At 36.5% G+C, this 22,983-nt stretch overlaps 1 long non-coding RNA gene across 2 annotated transcripts in view; it reads right to left on the bottom strand.

The window, feature by feature from the left end:
• Positions 1-22,983, bottom strand: part of LOC147918174 (uncharacterized) — a 256,706-nt gene that overhangs the window by 103,285 nt on the left and 130,438 nt on the right. For both annotated transcript variants that reach the window (XR_015553100.1, XR_015553097.1), the window contains exon 2: positions 20,999-21,117. This is a non-coding gene — a long non-coding RNA (uncharacterized LOC147918174). The remainder of the gene's footprint in view (positions 1-20,998; positions 21,118-22,983) is intronic.

Raw genomic sequence — 22,983 nt, 5'->3', positions numbered from 1 at the left:
ACTTCCTGGGTACATATGAACCAGTGCTGATTAGGATACTATACGGTTTCATGTACCAGAGTATCAAAGTATCATAGCAGAAATCAAGAAGTATCCAGTGTGTTCTGAGGTAAGGATCTGCTTATTGGTCTATGCAGTACATCGTTCATTATTGTTTGCCAGAGGCTCCACTCAGCATCTTATACACTAGAGATAAGGCTAGTACCATCAGATCTGCTGGGTCATATGGCCTGAGTGACAGAGAAACTTGCACCACAGTCTGGAACTGTGACTTGGACCTGGAATTATAAAACAGCTTCTTCTTCTGGACCCCACTTTAGACTAGTAGAGTTCCAAGTCGCCCCTTAATAGAGGAGACTGCAAATTAGGCCTGTGGGACAAATCCAATCTGCTCCATTTTTTTTAAACAAAATTTTATTGGAACAGAGCCACACCCATTTCTTTGTGTGTTGTCTCTGCCTGCTTTCTTGCAGTGATAACAGAGTTAAGTAGCTGCAACAGAAACCATTTAGTACTATTTTTATAGAAAATGTTTGCTAATTTCTAGGATAATAAATAGATGAGAGAGAGAAGTTTCCCAAGTGTAAGATATGATGTCTCCAAAATAAGAAAAAACAAAACAAAATAAAAAAAACCTAAATGCCTCATTATGAAAGACAGGTGATACGAGGTACAACAACTTGTCTTTTAAAGGGGGATATTCTGGCATTCCACAGACCCGTAAAAACCTTACTGATGTGGAAGATGCCATATTAGGGTTTATATTCCAATTTCTATTAAATCCTTTACCTGATTTTAAGTATAATAATAATTTTAAGTATAATGTTGAATGCAGATGTAGGAGATGAGACTCTCCTTAAAAGATGCCACAGTAGCTATCTGGATCTCAGAATTCATTGAGCTGATAGGTGGCTGACTTGATCCTGACACTCCCTTATTCAATGTTCCCATATTAGTTAACAAACCCCAGCCAACTCATAATACATATAATAACCCCCTCTCCCATACTGTTCAAGAGCCACAGCTACCGCACCCTTCTTTCGCCTCACTTCACAATCCACCATGGGTGAGAATCTTGGTAATAGTGATGCTACTGCAGACCAGGAGATCTTACCATCCCGTTTACCATCAAGAACTGTGTCCACATTGCTGTGTGACCTGTGAGTGAACCAACTCTATAATCCCATCCTAAAGGTCTGCTTACCAGGGCCACTTGGGGCATACACTGAATTAGTCTAAGCCTGGGTTCTCTGAAGGTAAGCTGGAGACAGAGATTTACATGCAGCTGTTTAACTTCAAATTATGATCCCAGGGAGCCGGAGTGACAAACTTGTGTCTTAAAGCAGAGAAGGGGGTAAAACAAATACAGAAGAGGCAATACTGAGTCGACCACTGCTACAAGCAAATGGTGCTCAGTTGTACAGTCCCGTGGGACCCTCTCAGGGTCCTTTGAAAATGTGTCTGGGGCATTACATTTCAGAAATGTATCAGTCATAAGTAAGTATTGAGCCATTTGCACAGGCATCTCACAACGTAACGGAAGTCTCAGAGCAGGACTTGAGAGGTTCCAGGCATGGGTCCAAAGCAAGGCGACATCAAGTTTCACCTGTGTGAAGCCAGTAATCCCAACATCGGCTTGAGGAAGAGATGCCTAACAGGAGATGTCCAACACATTAGGTGTGAATTTTGAATTTGCCTCTTTTGTTTTGGTAAAAATGGCTGAAACCAACATGACAGCCACATATTATATATACGTACAGTTCCAGCTATTCAGCTTTTGGTATGGAGACATAATAATTTACAAAAACCTGATTCTACTCCAAATAACAATCAAACTTTGGATAAAGTACAAGAAGAGGGAGCATAAGGAGTGAATTTTGAAGGAGAGTCAAAATTATAGGAAGCAATGAAATGTTTTATATTCTTGTAATTGGGCAGGGGGACTGAACACGCATTTTTCCAAAGACACCATACAAATGGCCAACAGGTACATAAAGAAGCTCAAAGTCACTAATTATCAGGCAAATGCAAATCAAAACCACAATAAGAGACCTTGCACCTGTTAAATGGCTATCATTAAAAAGACAAGAGATAAGTGTTGGCAAGTATGAAGAGAAAAGAGAATCCTTGTGCACTGTTGGTGGGAATGTAAATTGGTGCAGCCACTATGAAAAACAGCATGGAGGTTCCTCAAAAAATTAAAAATAGAACCACCATATGATCCAGCAATCCCACTTCTAAGTATATCCGAGGAAATGAAAATAGGATCTTGAAAAGTTGTCTACACTACCATGTTCATTGCAGCATTATTCACAATAAAGAAGATAAGGAAACAACCCAAAGGTCCAGCAACAGATGAGTGGATAAAGACGATGGGAGGGTGAGAAGTAAGATGGCAGCATAGATTGTTCCTAACTTCAGACCGCCTCACAAGAGGACCAGCCAGCAACTATTCAGAGATAAGTCACCACTGTGAAAATCCTAGAACCTGGGAGTAAGGCTGAAGCACTCCCCTGGACCTTACAGACCTAGAAGGACTGTAATAGAAGGGTAAGATCAGTGGCTATACTATGACTGCAACACCCCTCCCCCAGGAGTGGCTATACTCTGACAGTGCCACACCAAGGGAGCCCCCCTGGGCCTATCATTTCCCCAGTGGGAAAAAGAGAGACTGAGGTAGACATCCAGGTCCCTCAGAGTTGCAGGTCACTTCTTGGGAGGCCCACTTGGGTCTTGACTCACAGAATCTTGGGGGTCATCTGTGGGCCTTGACTATTGGAGATCAGATTGTGATGGAGAAAATTTCTAGAAAATTTGATAGGATAAAATATTTTTGATCTTGCTTTAGACAAAGATTTCTTAATTACATCATTGAGTATAATCCTTAAGACAAAAAACAACAAATTTGACTTTATCAAAAAAGAACTTTTTATCTTTGAGAGATAGTGTTGAGAATAAAAACCTAAGCCACAGACTGGGAGAAAATATTTGCAAATCATTTATCTGATACAGGACTTGCATTTAGAATGTGTAAAGTCTCAAAATTCAGTGATAACAACTTAAGAGAAACAAAGGGACATAAGATTTGAATACTCACCAAAGAATCTATATGAATGGCAAAAAAAAAAAGGTTGTTCAATATCAGTCATTAGGGAGTTTAAAACCACAATGAGATTTCATAATATACCAAATAGGATGTCTAATATTTAAAAAAATGACCATCCCAACTATTTGCAAGGATGTGGTACAGGTGAAACTCATATACACTGCTGATGGGAATGTAAAATGAAAGAACCCTTTGGAAAGCAGTTCTGCCATGTTTAAAGTTAAATATACACCTATCTCAGTACCTTGCCATTCCAATCCTAGGTATTTACCCAAGAAAAATAAAAGCGCATGTCCATACATAGAATTGTGCACGCATATTCACAGCAGATTTGTAAAAGACAAAAACTGAAAAGTTAATATGTGAATGGATGAACATATTGTGGTATAACCATCCAATAAAGTATTAAGCAGTGGAAAAAAATGAACTATTGATACTGGCAATCATACAGATGAATCTCAAAATAACTATGCTGAGTGAAAATCCAGACATAACAGAGTACGTACTGCATGACTCCTCTTATATAAAATTCTAGTAAACGGAAATGAACGTGTATTAGCAAAGAGCAGATCGACAGTGTCCTTGGGATTGCAGCGGGTAGAGTAGAGAGGTGCAGGAGGTAGGCATTGCAAATGGGCATGATGAGACTTTGAAGGCGGGGTATATATATGTTTCTTGTCGTAGTAGTGGAGATGATTTCAGGGTGTATACAAACGTAAAACTTATCAAACTGTAAACTTTTTACATTTTCAGTTTTTTATATATCCATATATTTCAATAAACTTGCTTCAATAAAAAATCACAGGATATAAAAAGTATAGCTGGAAAAATGGAGTTTGCGCAATTTGAAGTTCAAATTATTATTTCTAGTTTGCTTACTTAATGAATCCAGTTACATAAGAAAGTTTGTTTACTTGAAGAATAAGGTAGCCACCCAGAGGTAACTCTTTCTCTTTTTGGTAATAGCATACTGATGTCTGTGTGAATAATTGACTCTTTCCCCATGTGTGCAGTCCCAAAGTGACCCTTAATAAATTTCCCTGCCCCCTTCATTAAGCAGGAGGCACATAACCCCAACAGAATTAGTGGACTCTATTTTCCCAGGCATTGCACCTTAAATAAAGAGATTTAAAGGAAGGAAAATAGATGGAGTTTATTAATCCTGGCAGTACAGACTTGCGGGAAAAAAGCAAAAAACAAAACAAAAACAAAAAAATCGTAGATGAGTTCCTATAACTAGAAAGCTGAAGCTTGCCTGTTTCCTATTTTCTGAGCCAGGTTCAATAGCTTTTTTTTTTTTTAATTCTAACTAACAAAAGTTAGTAAGTAAAAGGCGAAAAATGGGGGCAACATGTTAATTTTAGTGTCTCCCAATTGATATGACTGAAACATGTTTTCTATTCCCTTAATATTTTGCTGAGTAAAACATGAGATATTACTATTTTTAATAAATAATGAAGATAGGAATGTTTGAGGAGAAACAATTGCTTTCAGCTATCCTCAAGTAACAAAGAGTTGGGTCAAAGACATTAAAAGAATTCTTCCAGACTAAGAATAAAACTTTCTACTATTGCTTTCTTGTTTTTCCTTTGTCTTTTTTGTGGATGACGATGGAATTAGAGAGGTTTCACGTATGTTTTCTAGTCATTCTTCACCTTGGAACACTTGCTTCCCTAGGCTTACCAGAAACAAAGCTAGAGCTTTTATACTAAATCCACGACCTTTTCTTCCCAGTCTCGTTTGTAATCATCTTCCTTCACTTATCTCCTGCATGTTATTTTTGCACAGAGCTATTTTAGGTCCCCTTTTGTTCCCTCTGTTCACACCTTTCCTGTGTAACCTCATCTATCTCTAAAGGCTTTGATAACTATGTAGAAGTTTGTGACTCCTAACTATTTTTATCTTAGATCTCTTCATAGCTCCAGACTCATTAATCCACCTGCTTGTCAGACATCTCGCTTTAAATGCAACATGATGGAAACTGAACTCATCATCTAACCACCATACAGCCTTAAGTCTGTTTCTACTTTCATTTTTCCTGAATTCATCAAGTGACTTTAGTCTCTTTTTTCATACCTCAATGTAAATAATCACCAAGCACTATAAATCATCTTAATCCATATTTCCCTTTACTTGTGGTGATTCACTGTTGTGTATATAGTATATTGCCTTAACTATAATGACTTTTTTTGTGTGTGTGTGAGCAAGATCAGCCCTGAGCTAACACCTATGCCAATCCTCCTCTTTTTGCTCAGGAAGACTGGCTAACATCTGTGCCCATCTTCCTCCACTTTATATGGGATGCCGCCACAGCGTGGCCTGACAAGCGGTGCGTGCGCACCGGGATCTGAACCTGGACCGCCAGCAGCTGAGCGCGCGCAGTTAACCACTATGCCACGGGGCCGGCCCCCTATAATGTCTATTTTTAAAAAGGAAACAACAAACCCAAAATGGAGTCACTCACGCTAAGCTCCATCAAAACTTAATACCTAAACTAATTGCAATTTCACCCCTCCCCGGAATTTGACCTTCAACCAGCCAACCTGGAATTGCCTGGCCAGCACCAGGAGGTAATTCACAGGTAGATCCCCTTCATTTTCCTTAGGAGGCCGACCTTGCCTAGAACAATGCACTCTTTGCTAATTTCCTTTTAGCATTAACACAAAATGGATTATTTCAATTTATTTAAAAGTATGCTTATTCTGAGGAACAATATTGCATTCACTTTATACAATTCTGACCTGACAAAAAGAATGCAAAACCACAGTAAGTAAAATACATAGGTTCCTTGTTCATTTCTTCATTAGAATTATGAATGTGCAAAAGGAGTTGTGAAATTATAGAGATACTACTCAAATTTATTCTAATCCAAATTTTTCACTTTGAGCTATTTGACCTCATGTCCCAATGGAAATTTTCTCCATTCTATCTCAACCATCCACTACTATGCTTGTACCCTTTATGTTGACATCATCAATAAAAGAACACCTCCAAAATTCCAATTTCAAGCCCTTACCTTCTCCTCTTTGTTCTTCTCCTCCTCCTCCTCTCAATCTAGCTGGATCAATTCACTATTTTGTTTTTTTCATGGTCAATCACTAGTTTCACCTTCCAAGTTAACTTCCAGGTCCAGGTCCTGTGTTTCATTATTGAAATCATTACTTGCAAAAATCCTTATCTCTTGAAATCTTCCCCGCTTCTTGTTCACCTGGCTGAACTGCAAATGTAAGACTTTTCCTACACTACACCTGTATTTGGGAAGCTGAATTTTGCTGTAGAATATTATACAATCATGTTAAGTGGACTACCTTTCAATTCATAACCACAAGTCTCAAATTGGCACTCAACACTACCCAGACAGAATTGTTATATTTCCATAATAAGTGAGAAGTCCTAATTCTAGGGACAATTATTTCATATTTCTTCTCTCCTCAAATTTCTCATATCCCCTAGCAACTCTCAGCTGATGCTCTCACCTTATGATTACTTACAATGAAAGAAACAGAAAGGAATGATTTAATCTTCCTGTAAACAAACCTATAACCTACCTGATGTGGTAGGTTTCTCCATTCTCTGTTTCTCTTCCTGACACTATAAAGATGTGCCCACAGTCCTACTAGAGGCCAGTTCTGCACTTGTGACCTGGATTTTACCTCTTCCTGTCTTAAGTATTTCAGTCTTTCTTTACCCTCACTTTTTCTCTCACACAAACAATTTCTTTTACTAGACTGAATACAGCATCAGTCTGCTCTGATATTTCTAATCTTACCAAAAAATGCATTTTTATTTAAAAATACCACCTTTTATGCTACATCACATTCCAGCATTTGCCTGTTTTTCTTACTCTTTCACAGAACGTAAAAGTAAGCTATGGTTGCTATCTCCTTGTCCTCATCTCCCATTCTTTTTCAAATACTCTTTGATCAGGCTGTGTCCTCTCTACTCTGCTGAAATTGCTCTCATTAAGTTCACTAGTGATCTCCATGTTTCTCAGTAGAATTGAACAGAATTGACAACTGCTTCCTTTATTTATTTATTTATTGTGATATCACAATTTCTTGACTTTTTTTTCTTACCTTTTTGGATCTTTCTCTTCTTCTACCCAATCTTTGAAAATTGAAGTGCCCTAGGACTTGGTTTAAGCTCTATTATTTTTTAGCTCTATATTATATTTTAAGCTATATTCTGTTATTTCTCTAAAAAGTCTCCCTACATAATCTCACCCTGTTGCATTGCTTGAAATACTGTGAGTTGGGCAATGAGTTCCAAACACATGTCCTCATGTCTGACTTTTCCCCTGAGCTCCAAATTCATAAACCCAGCTGTCACTTGAATGACTAATAGGCATCTAAAATTAAACGTCTAAAATAGAACTTTTTAATTTGTGCCTTCCTCTCCACAACATGATTTTCCGTCAATCTTCCCTATCTCAGTAAAGAGCACTGTCATCACTCAGCTGCTCAAGCCAAAAGAATCCTGTAGTCATTCTTAATACCTTTCTTTCTTTCCCTTCCCTCCACATACACACACACGCCCCACTCCCCTCAATGCACATCCCTTCAACACACACACACACACACACACGATTTAAACCAGTGTTAAATCATGACAAATCTACCTCTAATATACACTTGTTTATTTCTTCACTGCCATCACCCTAGTCTAAGGCACTATCATTACTTGCTGAGCCATGGCACTGAGAGCTTGACAGTTTCCCACTTAAGTGCACTTTGTCAGGTAAAATTCATTCATTGATAGCAGCCAAATTATTCTTTTAAAATGAAGATGAAAATTAGATTATTTCAGCCCTTGCTGAAAACCTTTGTATAGTTTTTCTGAGCACTTAGAAAATCCAGGTCATTACCGTGGTCTACATATCATTTCGTTATATGACCTGGCCCCCCTGCCTGGCCCCTGCCGCCTGATTGCTTAACCACCTCCCCTTGTTTTAGCTGTGTTGGTGTCCTATTGGTCCCTCTAAGCCAGCAGCCTTGTCCCAGCCTCAGACCTTTGCATTTTCTGCTCCCTCTGCCTAGAATACTCTTTCCACAAGATCTTCCTTTGGTCTGCTCCTTCTTGTCATTCATGTCACAGCCAAATTGACAACCATAACTAATGCTGCATTCTCACATCCTGTTTCATTGCCCAGATTTAGTTTCTTTACAGCACTTTTCAATGTCTAAAATTATCTTTTTTGTATATTTGTTCATTAGATGTCTTTCTCCCCTCTCCTACCCTTCCACCTCCAGAATATAAGCATCACAAAAGCAAAGACTTTGTCCATTTCTTAACTCTTTATCTTGAGCACTGACAACAGTAGTGGACACTAGTACCTACCTTAATAAAAATTAGTTGAATGAATTGCAGGAATTGGTATGAAATATGCAAAATTAGGGAAAGAAGAAGTTTTTATTATGACATTCATTTCAATGACAAAGTAATAGCACTTTAGAAACTTTTGAAAATTCTGACTTTGAGCTAACAGAATTAGGAATTTCAAAGGATAGTCTGTAATTTTTATGTTCTGCTTACTCCTAATGTTATTATTAAGAAGTATAGTAATTATGTAAGAATATACTACTATTTTTGAGAAATTTTGTATACATGTGTATACACATTTATATTTTTATATAATTATTCTTGATATAAAAATTCTAAAAATTCTCAATTCTAATGAATGAAGCTATTACAGGTGTTTTCTCCTTCATGATACTTCTTTTCCACAATATTTCAACTACTTTCCTTTGCTACCACTAATGAATAAAGTGAAAAGGCTTAAAAACAGACTTTATGAGATTAGTGTAAACGTACACTTATGTTCTACTTCTATTGAAATCGTAGCCAGAACAACCTAAGGAAAAAGAAGGAAATTTTGCTTTGTTGCTTTTGTTGAAGCATCTTTAGAAAAACACTGATTTGTTTGTTGAAGGAAAGTCAAGCTTAAGGAAAGGCATAAAGAGAGTTGCCACCATGAAACATCACCATATACAGATTTTTGAAAATTCCTAATGGCAAAGTTCAACAAATTAAATCACAATGACACTTAAATATTGGAGACAGAAGACAACATACCATCTAACTGCTAAAGTATATTTCAGTAAAGAAAAGTAATGAGCTACTTTTAAAATGTTCCTACTTGTATTCCTCTTTAGCACACATTATGCTTTTGTCCCCACTTAAGATGCTAAACATCATATCATCTCTTTCTAGCAGTTGAAATAGGTCCCTTATAGGGACTATAAACTGTCAGGATCATTTATCAGAATTCCAGTCTATGGGAATGTTTTTTAAACACACAAATGAGATACGGTATATTTAAGAAATAAAGTTTTCAATTTTCTAAGTTTTTAAAATTGATATATAAAATGGAGCCCTGTTTTAAAGGGAGAGACAGTAAATACAGCCTTAAAAAATGTATTCTCTGTAGCTTGTTGATTTCTTGTCTTCAGAATAACGCAGACAGAAATATTGTTGCCATCCAAAGAGGAGAGTTGAACAAGCTGGTACAGCAAATAAATAAATCGTGGCAAGTTAAAATATTTCAAGAAAATGCCTCATTTTGTGAAAGATACTTGAACAGCTTCCCTACCAACATTTGCCTAGCAATGGATTCATCTTTTCCTCTGCCAAGCATTGGTTCAGACCTTTGTCACTTGGTTCCTTCATTTATTAGATTATGTTTATTCTATATTATTCATTTAAAACTAGGCACTGACATAGGCACTGGGGATAAACACACAAAAAATATTGTTATAGCCAAAAAGTAGTTTCAAATCTGGCGGAAAGATTCACAAATGTACTCACAAATGTACCAAACATTGCACAATAATACCATCATTGCTAAAATGGATATATATATACCCATTGTGTATGTACATATGTATATATATGTAATATATATACATTATATATATAAATATATAATACAGTAGGAACACAGGATAGTAGCTCCTAATCTGCCTGGAATAATCAGGGTAATGTCCCAGAAACTGCTCATACCTGCCCAGCCCACCATCCCTGAAAATGAGTCTTGTCTGCTCTGGTTGGGTCTTATTTGAAAGTACTGGAGATCATTTAACGCGAAGATTGGGTAGCAAGGGCTTGCAGGAAAACTAAGGAACAAAACAACACAAGTACTAGAGATGAAAACATGTTGAGATTTCTACTGTCCTTCCAGGTGGGCAACCATTATGTAATCTGTAATAACTTAAAGAATAGAGTCAGGATGGTGGTTAAATGACTACAAATGAAGTGGCCTGAGGTCAAGGGCTTAGGACATAGTCTCAGCTGTCAAGGAACCACCATATTGGTTGGCAATTTGCTGCCTGATCCCATCTTCCTTATATCTTGCATCCATCTGAGAACTAGGTCTCAAACAAAGTGGTCAAGTTACTTCAAACAACTGAAGAGTGATTGTGTAGAAAGAATCAAACATCTTTCTGGCAAAAGTTCTCTCTGACAGTTGTAGTTACACAGAAGTAAAATTTGAAGTCAAGGCAGTAGATACCAGAGAAATTAAGTTCCAGAGATGCTCACATGGGTCCCTGCTCACTGTCAAATCTCTGTTAAACACCTGTTAGATTCCCTGACCTTAGCCAGAGTCTATATCCTGCCCCCTGGCCTTGTACTCAGATCTGCTCTTTCTGTCCCATTTTTCTGTGCTGTGTTCTAGATGATGCTCAGAACCTGAACCTCAACCAAATGTTGTTATTGGTTAGTACCTTCCAAGGGATGTATCTCCCTCATTCTCTATAACCCAGAGAAAGGGGACTCCCGCCACCGATATAACCCTAGTCTATATCTACTTTGCTTGCTTTTTCATTCCTCTATCTATTTAGAACTAGTTATTAAAGTTTCTTTGGACTCCCACTCACAATTTTACATTTCTTCTAATCTTAGCTTTTTGCGGTGAGTCAAAATTTCCAATGTCAAATAAGGACAGCCACTAAGCCAGCTGCTTGATTTTATCTATACACACACACACATAACATATGTATATAATATACATATATGGATATATGTGTATAATGTATATACACCTTATTTTTATATATATATATACACACACACACACAACATATGTATATAACATATGTATATAATATACATATATGGATATATGTGTATAATGTATATACACCCTATTTTTATATATATATATATACACACACACACACATAATATACACACACACAGACACACACACCCTTAAACAAATGTGATTATGACTAATGTAATGGCTGCCTACCCTTGTTTAGGTTATAGTGTTTATTATTTTTTCTTTTATTCTTCCATAAAATAGTGTCTATATTGCTTACTCTGTACCAGGTACTACTCTTAACAACTCATATATATTAATTCATTTACTTCCTGTAACAACCTTATCGAGTTAGCTACTATTATTATCTCTATTTTATACATCGGGGAACAAAAAAACAAAGTAAGGCACTAAAAAGTTAAACGACTGTCTCAAGGTTCCAAAGCTACTGGGTAAGAGAGCTAGAATTCACATCCAGGCAGTCTGGCTCTGTGTTCAAGATTTTAAAGAGTGACTCCATCAGATAGGAGTTTTAGAAAGTCCTTATGACAGCTAATAATGGACTGGTTTTGGGGAGAGGGCTGTGATATGGAAAGGAAAAATAAAGACGGAGGTACCAGTTAGGAGACTGTTTAAAACATAAAGACAAAATTTTGAACTTGGGCAGTATCATTGGAGATGAGAAGAGAGAAGCACTGAGATGGGATCGATAGGACACAATGACTGACTAATAATATGGTCTTGACTTATCCTGTCACTTTTGATGGCATAAGAATAAAAAAATGATTGACAAAACTATCAAGAGTCAAGGGATAATACTCAACTTCACTTGGTTTTCAGTTATTAAAAATTCCATCTCTCATGTCCTCTAAGAATAGGTTGATATCTTTCCCCCAGGGCTTCATTTCTTCAAGTCTGATTAAATCCTTGAAAATCACATCTAAAATAGTCTTTGCATTCCAGATTTATGTTGAGCTGAACTAAAAAGAAATACATGAATGGAAAATGGCATGGCATTTTGCAGTTGTCACTACTAGTATGTGGTAGATGCTATTTGAATACAAGACTAAAATAAATGCGTCGTTTCAAACATGTCTGCTTGTCTAATCTTTTAGATTCATATGTTTTTTTTTTTGTTTTTTTTTGTTTTTTTTTGTGAGGAAGATCAGCCCTGAGCTAACATCCGTGCTAATCCTCCTCTTTTTGCTGAGGAAGACCGGCTCTGAACTAACATCTATTGCCAATCCTCCTCCTTTTTTTTTTTCCCTTTTTCTCCCCAAAGCCCCAGTAGATAGTTGTATGTCATAGTTGCACTAGATTCACATGTTTTTAAAGGAAAGGAACCTATATCACAGGTTTTATTTTTCTGTGTAAAATTATGATAAAAATTAGTCACAGTTATATATTCTATTATATGACAACATTGTTCTTGTCATATTCCTGTAGTTAGACATTTTGAAAAGTCTTCTCTCTCAGTCTCCATACATGACAAACTTTTTATGCAAGTTCTTCTTCCATTGATAACAGTTAAAGAATATCAGAGAAATTAACTCATAATTTTTAGTTGAACTATGATTATTCAGATATATTGAGTAAAAACTGAGAAAAGTATTCCTAGCTCACAATCATAGCACCATTATTATTTGTTAAACTTACTAATCTATGCATATTTTCAGTTCTTAAAGCAACATATTTACCAGTACCTTTCACTAGTTTTTCAAAGGCAGGAAGCGTAGATTCTCTTTAAACAATCTTTATGTTATTCTAAGATCCAAATTCATTTTAAAATATATTTTGTCTTATTTTGTACCAAAGCAGAGTTTTGTAAATTTAGCAATTAAACAGTAACAGATGTTTTACATTTTTTCAATGTATTATATGCAAATTTGCCATGACAGTGTATATTTATAAAAACAAAGATAAATAAAAATTATTCATGAAATTAAGATAATATGATTATAAAGTAAATTTTACCAAAACCTGTGTTCCAGGTGGTACCACTTCATACTCCAGGGCCTTAGGCAAGTTACTTAAACTTTCTATTCTTCAGTTTCATTATATTCAAAATGAGGATAATACTACCTGCTTCATAGGGTTATTTTAAATGAGTTAATACGTGTAAAGCATTTAGAATAATTCCTGGGACATAGTGGGTGTTAAAGAATAGTTAGCTACTATTTGTATATTATCATGGGGATAAATCTCATCTTGTAAAGTGCTTTGCTGAAATTGGCCTGTGGACAATATAAAAATAGTTCTTTAAAATAATGAATATTTTAAAAACGAATTACACAAACAAATATACATACGTTTCACGAGAAATCACTGTGTTGCTCAGTCACAGGCACTTTTCAGCTTTTTTGGACAAGGATTCTAATGAGGGCACTCTAAAAAATGTTCTGGGGCAAGTAAGGGCCATGCAATGAAGCAGAAACACAGAAATGTATCCAGGTAATTTAAAACACTACAACGTCCTAAAGAGTAAAAAGTACAAGTAGGTTGACCAGTATCTAATTCTCACAGTGAAGCATGTGGGAAGTTGAGTAGATGGATGGTAGATGGATGGAAATGTGTGAGAGTTAGCAATGCAAGACAGAGAAGAAAATCAGAAAATCAGTCAAGTTTCCAGATGAACTTTCCCAGCCAAGATGAAAGACACAGAATCAGATAAGCAACTCAGTTTAAGATAATCCAAGGAGAGAAAAACATTCACAATATTCTTTTTGTCCAGAAAAAGTGTAGATTCTTCAGTTTTTAAAACAAACCCTATATGACCAAGCAAGATTACTTACCAGTTATAAATCTAGAAACTATTCTTATGGGGAATGATTAAAATCGCGGGGAGCATCAACCACAAAAGTCAGCTGAAGAGAATTCTCATAGACAAGGTGTTCTTAGATTAGAATTGCATATATTTAATTTGATAAAATTCCTTTTGAAAGAAAAGTAACATTTTGTAAAGTCCATACATGATCATTTTTAAGTTTACAGTAATACTAAAAAGTACATATTTACTAATGAAGTTATCCCACTGGCACCATCCATAAACAATTGAACTTTGCATTCGTGACTGCAGACATCTCTCTATGCATCCAAACACAAAAAAGAGGTAAATATAATTGACTATAGATAGACTGATAATAATCAATATGAAGATAAAGGAAATTTCTGAACTCTAGATAGATATTTACAATATTTATTCTTAAATGTTTCTAAAATTAAGCAAAGAAATATTAAAAATATTGATGCGTGTCATTTTTAAAACTTCATGTTAATTTTTAGAGAATTGATTGACTCCCTGATATGAAATACGAGGAAAGAGTGAACTTATACTCCTAGACCCTCCTCTGTCTACTCCCTGCCTCCAGGGATAAAAAGATATTTAAATATTTTATTTATATAGCTATTTTTAAAAATAGCATTTGTAGTTTTTATTATAGGACCATATTTTATATTTTAATGGACTTAATGCTCAATAAGTAATAAAATAGCCAAACAAATTTCCTTCAAAATTTAGTTCACAAGTGCTACTACATTCCCTGAGTCCTTTCATTTTGTGAATGCCTAATTGTGTTGAAACTTAAATACTCTTGATTGGATGTAATCATATTGAACATGGTATGCCGATAGAGAAGTCTGAGGCCATCTTGATTTTTCTCCCTTGTGATTTGTTTGTTACGTCTGTATGCCTTGAGGTAAAAAAAAAAAAAAAAAAAAAAGTTTATCTTGAAATCCAACTACTTAATAAGAATATGTCAACATGTCAATCATCGTTATTTAGAAATGACATCTAGTAATGTCAATCTATATAGTATTTAAAAATCCCAAATATCAAAAGAGCACATGACTACATTTTTGAAGGCTAAATTATTTGTTATATTTTCTTGAGCCCACCATGGAGCTGTTCTGAGCTTACTCAAGCAAATAAATAACTAAATTTTAAAGAAGAACAAGACCCTCCAACAAAGGGCAAATCCACTTTCACCTGTGGCAGAAAGTGGGAAAAAGATCTAGTTGCCATATAAGCAAGCAAGGAGAAATCAGCTAAAATTTTAACACAATCTTAAAGTCCATGGGAATTACTAAAGGCCAAGTTTGAAACACCTGGGGAACCCAGAAAAAAAGAGGAGTTTGCACTAGCTTGCAAGCTCTTCTGTAGTGGCCTCCACCAGGTACTCACAATGAAGATTGGGACAGAGCAGGAGTTTGAGGAGGGTCATAGAAATGCAGATGTGGTTGTCAGGGGTGGAAGAGACAGACCCAAAAGTTGTCTTCTTTCCTGGACCTTCATTTCATACAAAGAAAAACTTTTACTCAACTGGAAGAGGAGCAGCAGAAATTTTCACCATCAGGACACAGGCAAAAACTCCCTGATGCCACGAGAGACATGTCAGCGAGATCCATCTGGAGGAGAGGTATGAAACCAGCTTTAGCCCAGGAAGCTATATTGATACCCCACTGGGGTAGAAATAGAAAACTCTTCCCCAAGACCACAGTTACAAAGCTCAGTTTGAATGACAATAGAAGGAAGGCCAGGAATGCTGAAAATGCTTCACCTCTGGGGTCCAGGTTCTTAGGATCCGCCTAAGACAGAAGTTGGACTAAGCCAACAGAAAATATCTTCCCTAAAACAAGAACCTAGCATTGAGCAAGAAGCAACACCAGTCTAACGCTGAGGGTGGAGTAGGGATGTAGCAACCTTTACCTGTAGCACAAGTTTGAAGGAATTGCCGAAAACTCCAAGTGGCTATGAATGTTGAGAAATATACTCCAGCACCCAAGCACACATTAAGAATGAAGTAAGAGTCAACCTACCACTGGAGCAATTTCAATCATGATGTCAACAATAAAACTTAAGCCAAACTCAACTGACCAGATTGGCTCAAACCTTATTCTAGATGGCTGATAGAAGAAGAGCTATGCCCACTGATGGGCATAAACTTTGCTTTCATCAGCCTAATCTGTTCTTCACTACATGAATCTGGCATTCCATCAAAAATTGAGACACCTAAACCAAGCAAGAAAATGCGACCTATTGTGAACAAATTAACAATCACCAGGACCCAAATGAAAGTGACCCAAATGGTGAAACTATCAGTCTAGGATTTTGGAATAACTATGATTCATATGTTAAAGGATTTGATGGAAAATTTGAATGACATTCATGAACAGATAGACAATTTCAGCAGAGAGATTAAAACTGTAGAAAAAAGTTAAATGAAAATGTTAAAAATAAAAGCATGATATCACTGATGGAGAATTCTTTCAGTAAGATTATCAGAAGAATAAACAAAGCTAAGAATCAGGAAACTTGAATTTATGTCAATAAAAATTATCTAAAATGAAACACAAAGAGAAAAAGAGTGAAAATTAAATACCAGAGTGTCCAACAGTCATGAGACAATATCAAACCATTTAAATCTAAGATATGTATAATTAGAGACCCAGAAGGAGAAGATAGAAGAATAAAGAACATCAGACTTCTCATCAGAAACTATGCAAACCAGACAGAAAGCACTAAAAGAAAAGAAAAACAAACTTTCAACCTAGAATTCTAACCCAGCAAAAATATCTTTTAAAAAATAAATGAAGGCAAAATAAAGACTTTGTTAGACAAAAAAAGTTGAGAAAATTTATTGCCAGAAACAATGTGCTATAAGAAATGTTGGAGGAGTTTCTTCAGGCACAAAGAGTAGGATTCCAGATGGAAATTTTGATCTACACAAATAGAAGAGTGCTTAGCAATGGTAAAAAGAAAGTAAATACAAAATATCTTTTTTTTCCTAACTTTATTCACTTGAAAATAATCAACCATCTAAAACAAAATAATAACATGGTCTTAACGGTACTTATATGCAAAATTCAAATGTACGACAAACATAGCATAAAGGATGACATAAAAGAGTTAGAGGTGGTTGTAAGGTTTAAACACTATGTGAAATGATATAACATTGTTTAAAAGTAGACTACGATACATTAATCTTCTATAGTTTAAGTGTTGATGAAACCACTAAACAAAACAGAACAAAACAAACAAACAAACAAACTCATAGATACAGAAAACAAATTGGTCATTGCCAGAGGGGATGGGTGGCAAGAGGAGAGGGTGAAATGGGTGAAAGTATTCAAAAAGTACAAACTTCCAATTATAAGATAAAGTTCTGGGGATGTAATGTACAACATGATGACTCTAGTTAACAATACTGTATTGTATATTTGAAAGTTGCTAAGAGAGTAGATCTTAAAAGTTCTCACCACAAGGAAAAATATATGTAACTATATGAGGTGATAGATGATAACTAAACTTATTGTGGTAATCATTTTACTATATATACATATAGAAAATCATTATGTTATACACCTTACACTTATACAATGTTATATGTCAATTACATCTCAATAAAACAGTAAAAAAAAAAAAAAGGAAAAAATGATCTGGAAACTCTCTGTGAAATGTAATCATCATGAAAGACAGAGTCCGTATATCTCAGTCTCTGTGGGACAGTAGAAGCCCAACTTTGATATTTGCCAACTAGCAAACACAGATGGCAGTAATCACATTGACCAACCCCAGTCCTTCAGCATCCTCTAGTACTTTTCTAGTCACTCACCTCAGTGCTTGAAAACTCTTATCTTTTCTTTGAGGAGAGTTGAATTCAATCTCTCTCCCCTATTGCAATAATCTTGAGTCAAGTCGTCTTTGTAGGTTTAACTCCCTCTCGTACAATTTTTCTTTGACAAGCACCTACTGTACTCTAAGTAATAAGCCATAATCTCAGAGTTTGGATCTTGAGATTGCAATATATAAACAAATATAAACTAGTGTGATAAGTGCAATGTTCACATACAAATGTGCTATAAAAAACAGTTAAGGGAGGGTTTTTTCCTGGAGTAGGAGGGGCTTCAAGGAAGTTACACAGATTAGAAGACAAAGTTGAACCATGAAGAAAATATTTTTACCTAGTGTACATCATATGAAGGGAATTCTAGGCTGACAAAAGAGCATGAATGGGGGCTGGCCAGTGGCATAGTCATTAAATTTGTGCACTCTACTTCTGCAGCGCAGGGTTGGTGGGTTTGGATCCCTGGCATGGACCTACACCGCTCATCAAGCTGTGCTGTGGTGGTATCCCACATATAAAATAGAGGAAGAGGGGCACAGATGTTAGCTCAGGGCCAATCTTCCTCACCGAAAAAAAAAAGAGAGCACGAATGACAACATGGAGGAGGCAAGGAGTTCATGGAATGTTTGAGGAATAAGAGGTTAAGAGTTGCTGCAACATAGGATAAACATTTTGTGTGAACAAAAAATTAAGAGTTGGAGTGGCTAGAAAGACTGCGTTCAGGTTATGAAAATAACTGTAAGTAATCCTAAGTAGCTTGGACTCTAGGAATTGGGAAATGAATTGAGGTAGTAGATCAAGAAGTGATTAGATGGTTGTGAATATTCCTCTGCTAGCAGTGTAAAGGTTGATGTGCTGGTCAGTTGGATCTCCAGCAGGACATGGGTGGGAGAGCACACTGATTTGTAGAATTTACAGATTTCCCTGCTGTAAATACTCCCACTGTGGCTGATTTCAAGCTGCCAATGATTTAATAACAAGATTTCAGAATTCCTTAATATTTAACAATTGTGTTCTCATGAGCCAGTACAGATTGCTCTAGAACACCACTGGTGGCAGAAGAAGAGAATGGGCTTTGTCTAGGTGAAATAGATGAGGATACAGACTCAAAACAACTGTGGATATGGATAGGAGAGAATACATTCAAAGGACATTACAGAAGTAAAGCTAATAGCCTATATCGGAGGTGTTCTTCACGTTATAAAACAGCCTTTTCATTAAGGATCCTTCAAATAGTCAGCTATTTAAAAGTCATATACCGTGTGTTAGAGGTCAAGTAATGTGCCCATAGTCACCTGCTTTGTCAGTGGCAGAGCTTGGATTTGAACCCAGTCAGCCCGATTCCAGCATCCCATACATAGGATTAGGAGCTCAACTCAGGTTCATCTGGAAAATGAACCTAATAGGGTTGCTCTGACGATTAAGTAAAATAATATATATCCAAAGCACCTAGGACAACACTTGACACCTATAAATATTTATGAGATTACAGCTAGCCTTACTAATAATTACCATCATCCTTGTTTTACCACAATCATCACATTTAGTTGAATTTGTTAGGAGAGTGATAGAACAATAAATCAGGAAGTGTACATACAGAAAGCAATGTTCTATGCTTAAAGAGCTTACAAAGTGGGGAGAATAGTTCATTTAAAGTAGTGTGGATTTTGAACTGTATTTCTTAATCTTTTTTCCTCCAAGTATAAACTAAATCTTATAAACAAATCAATGTGTCTTAGAATGTAGGCTTCTTTTATATCATCACAGTGTGGGATAGGCTTGCCTGGTAATGATAAGCTCATCAAACATTCCCCCAGGTTAAAAGCTAAGATAATGGCCCTGTAAACAACCAAACATTATTCTTCCCGTTGTCCTGCTAAAATCAGAAGTAGAATTAAATTTTGAATTATGCTGCTAATGATTCATTACTTAAGTAACTGAAAACTCTTTTGTTTCCCATGGGAAAATTCACAAGGAAAAAAGACACCAATGTCCAGCCCAGCTTTGACCACCGGAGATTATAAAATCTGTTGTCCATGTCACACACCATTGGGTTTTGGCATCTGTGCAAAGAATTAGCTGCATCTCCAGTGAGATAAACCTTTTAATCTATATACAGAGCAAGAATCTTTTGGGCCACAGCTTTATAGCCTCTGGTGCTTTGGACCTACAAATAAATCACTCATAAGATAGAGAATTTGGCAGAAAATTTTGGACTCTAAAATAGCCTGCAAACCAGTTAATTTTAAAAATTCAATAACTGCTATCAAACACACATGATGAAGATGAATATATCTCCTGCAATTTTCACAGTTTGGCACACCAGAGAATACCTGAAAGACAAGGTCACCAGAGCTGGGATTGTGTTTACACTTTTGAATTTAAGTCCTTGATAAATAAAATATCTTCACTCAAAATTGAAACACACATTGACAAACAAGAATCAACATATAATAAAGTATTGCTTCTGACTCTGAACAATTCATAGAAATGCTCTATGAAAATCAACGCCAAAGAATGCATATCACATTACTTACTGCAGGAAAATTGCTTCGTTATATAATTACATTCTTTTTACATTCAGTATTTTTATTTAATGTTTATTATTATTTGTCACCCTAAGTTTCAGCCTTGGCATACACATTTTCACTGTGAAAGCAAACAGTGAGTTATTTGGTGTTGTTCTTTTGTTCTGATCATAAATATACGTATACAGCTTTTATAATAAAATTTATAACTGTGTTTTGCATGTGAGCATGAAAAGGATGTTTGCAACCTAAGCATGATGTTTCAAGGAAATGTTTATTTAAATTCTGGCACAGAGGACAAGTTGAATTTCTTTTCTAGGCAAAATCTTATGTGGAAAACTCAAATATTTGCCCTATCTCTGTGGTGAACTTTGATTCTGTTTAAAAGGAAAAAGGATTCACATTATGAGAATTATGTGACATAGAATTTTATATGACATCTGTTTGCAATGATTTTCCCCTTAATCACCCCAAATTGAAATTTTAATTCAAGTCAGTGGAAGTGAGTCGCCAACTGGTCTCACACACGCTGTGGTAAGACTCTTCAATCCACCTTCTGAATCTCATGTGCACCCCTTATGCAGTAGATTGTAATAGAAAGGTGTTTTAAGATATAGCATATTAATAGAAAATTTGAGGTATAGTAAGGCCAACAGACGAAGAAAACGATTGCCTTTGAAAAAAGTAATAAACTATTACTCACAATTCCCAAGAGGAGGAGGTATGCCATGCCCCAGGAGGCCACACAGGGAAGCACTGAGGGTCAGGTCCGTCAGGAGGGGAGGCAGAGGAACGGTGAGCAAGGGTCTTTACTGTGGTTTCCTGAGGAAGGAACAGATGAGGCAGGCTAAGCAGATTTAGGACTGGCTAGTTTGAATAATTTCAGTGGCCTCTGGGACAAATGGGCTATCCTTAGTTGTCTGGTACCTGGCCCTGGGGGTCATTAGGGCAGGTGTGCAGTACCCTGGAGTGTGAAAGCACAATTGGTTGGAGAAGTGAACTCTGGATTGGTTGGTTTGTATTTGAAAAATACTTCCCGAGAGGAAGACTCCTCCCAAGAAGGGGTGGAGGGTGGAGTGATGAGGAAGGCAGGGGGCCGAGGCAAAGTGATTCAGGCATATTATCGGGTTCTCCGGAGTGAGGCATGTCTATCACATGCATGCGGGGCAGATATTAAACTCTCAAGCTTACAGAAGCTACAAATGTGGTTAATACAAGAGGAATGACTAACCAAAATGCAACCAAAGGATTTAACATATGTAGTGGGTGCTGTTGGTGGTCTTCTCCAATTCCCTTCACAGAGCTGTTGAACCAACGATAGTGTGAGGATCAGCTGCTGAGGGCTCTTAGCTTTCTCCCCTGGAGAGCTGCCCTCAGCCAGTGGTTCTCAAACTTGAGTGTGTATCAGAATCACCTGGAGAGCTTGTTAAACCACAAATTGCTTGGCCCCACCCCCAGAGTTTCTGATTCGGTAGGTCTGGGCTGAGGACCAAGAAACGATCATTTCTAATGAGTTCCCAGGTGATGCTGATCCTGCTGGTCTCGGGACCGTACATTGAAAACAGCTGCTGTAGACTGACAGGTGTCACCTCCCCCGGGGATTCCTGGGAGGTTGTACCTTCCAGAATCAATGACTGACTGACATGGGGTGTAAAAGTCCAGCCATCTTGTCTCAAATCAGGACAATTCTAAGGTGCTCTTCATTCTCCAGAGACCTACATGAGATCCAGCTGTGGCTAGACTGACTGACTGACTGACTCCAGATTTTTACCAAGGTTCTTCCTCTACCCAGTGTTGCTTCTGTCACTTCCTTACAGGTTTCTCTTTAGGAAACCACTTGCACAATAACAAATTACTCCGTTTTTATTTAGGAAACCCAACCCAAGAAAACATATTTTTACCAAAACTTCCTTTTTTATTACCGAAACTACGTCTGAGAATTATTTTACCATTTTAAAGTCTGTTTACCCTCAATATTCCTGTTAATCCTCAAACACGGCAATGGTTTTTAGAGTAGTCAGCAGTAGCCAAAATGGAGACAGATAGGAAATATAAATGGCGAGAAAAAAAATAAAAGGTAATTGGGGCTGTTTATTTGGAGAGTAGAGGGAAAAAAGAGAGATCAGTTAGTTATCCTTGTCAAGAGCATCCAGTGTCTACTTACCATTGGCATTGTTTTTACAAGGCAAATTTAAAAAGAAATGATTCTACCTTCCGGCACTATACACTTTACACTATAAGGTCTTGTCTGAAAACACACTTACTTTTTGGGAAGGGATGAATTCATGCAGTGAGTATCATGGACAATATTTTGTTATCAAAACTAACTTCCCACAGCTGATTTGCTTCAATTAACGAGTTGTAATTAAATTATATGCATGAATGAATAAATGAATTAATATACATTTAATAATCTAAATATGTCAGATCCTGGGCTAGCCACTTTCTCATACATCATTTAGTTAATCCTTATGATTAAGGACTCCAAACAAGTTTTCAGAAAACACAAAAAAATTCTGTGTATTTTTAAAAGATTGAGTAAATAAACTTGGGAAGGAGCGCAAACCCATTTAGTATTGCTATTTTTGTCAATAATATAATACTGTTAAACGATTTTAATGAATTAATATAGGGTTGAATAATAATTAACGTTATGCCTACCACTGATTTTGGCAAAACATTGCAGAA

Source organism: Ceratotherium simum, chromosome 1 (genome assembly GCF_057802395.1).
Source record: "Ceratotherium simum simum isolate JZ-2026a chromosome 1, ASM5780239v1, whole genome shotgun sequence".
Lineage (NCBI taxonomy): Eukaryota > Metazoa > Chordata > Mammalia > Perissodactyla > Rhinocerotidae > Ceratotherium > Ceratotherium simum.
The sequence above is the reverse complement of the archived record's forward strand: the minus strand, read 5'-3'. Positions and strand labels throughout refer to the sequence as shown.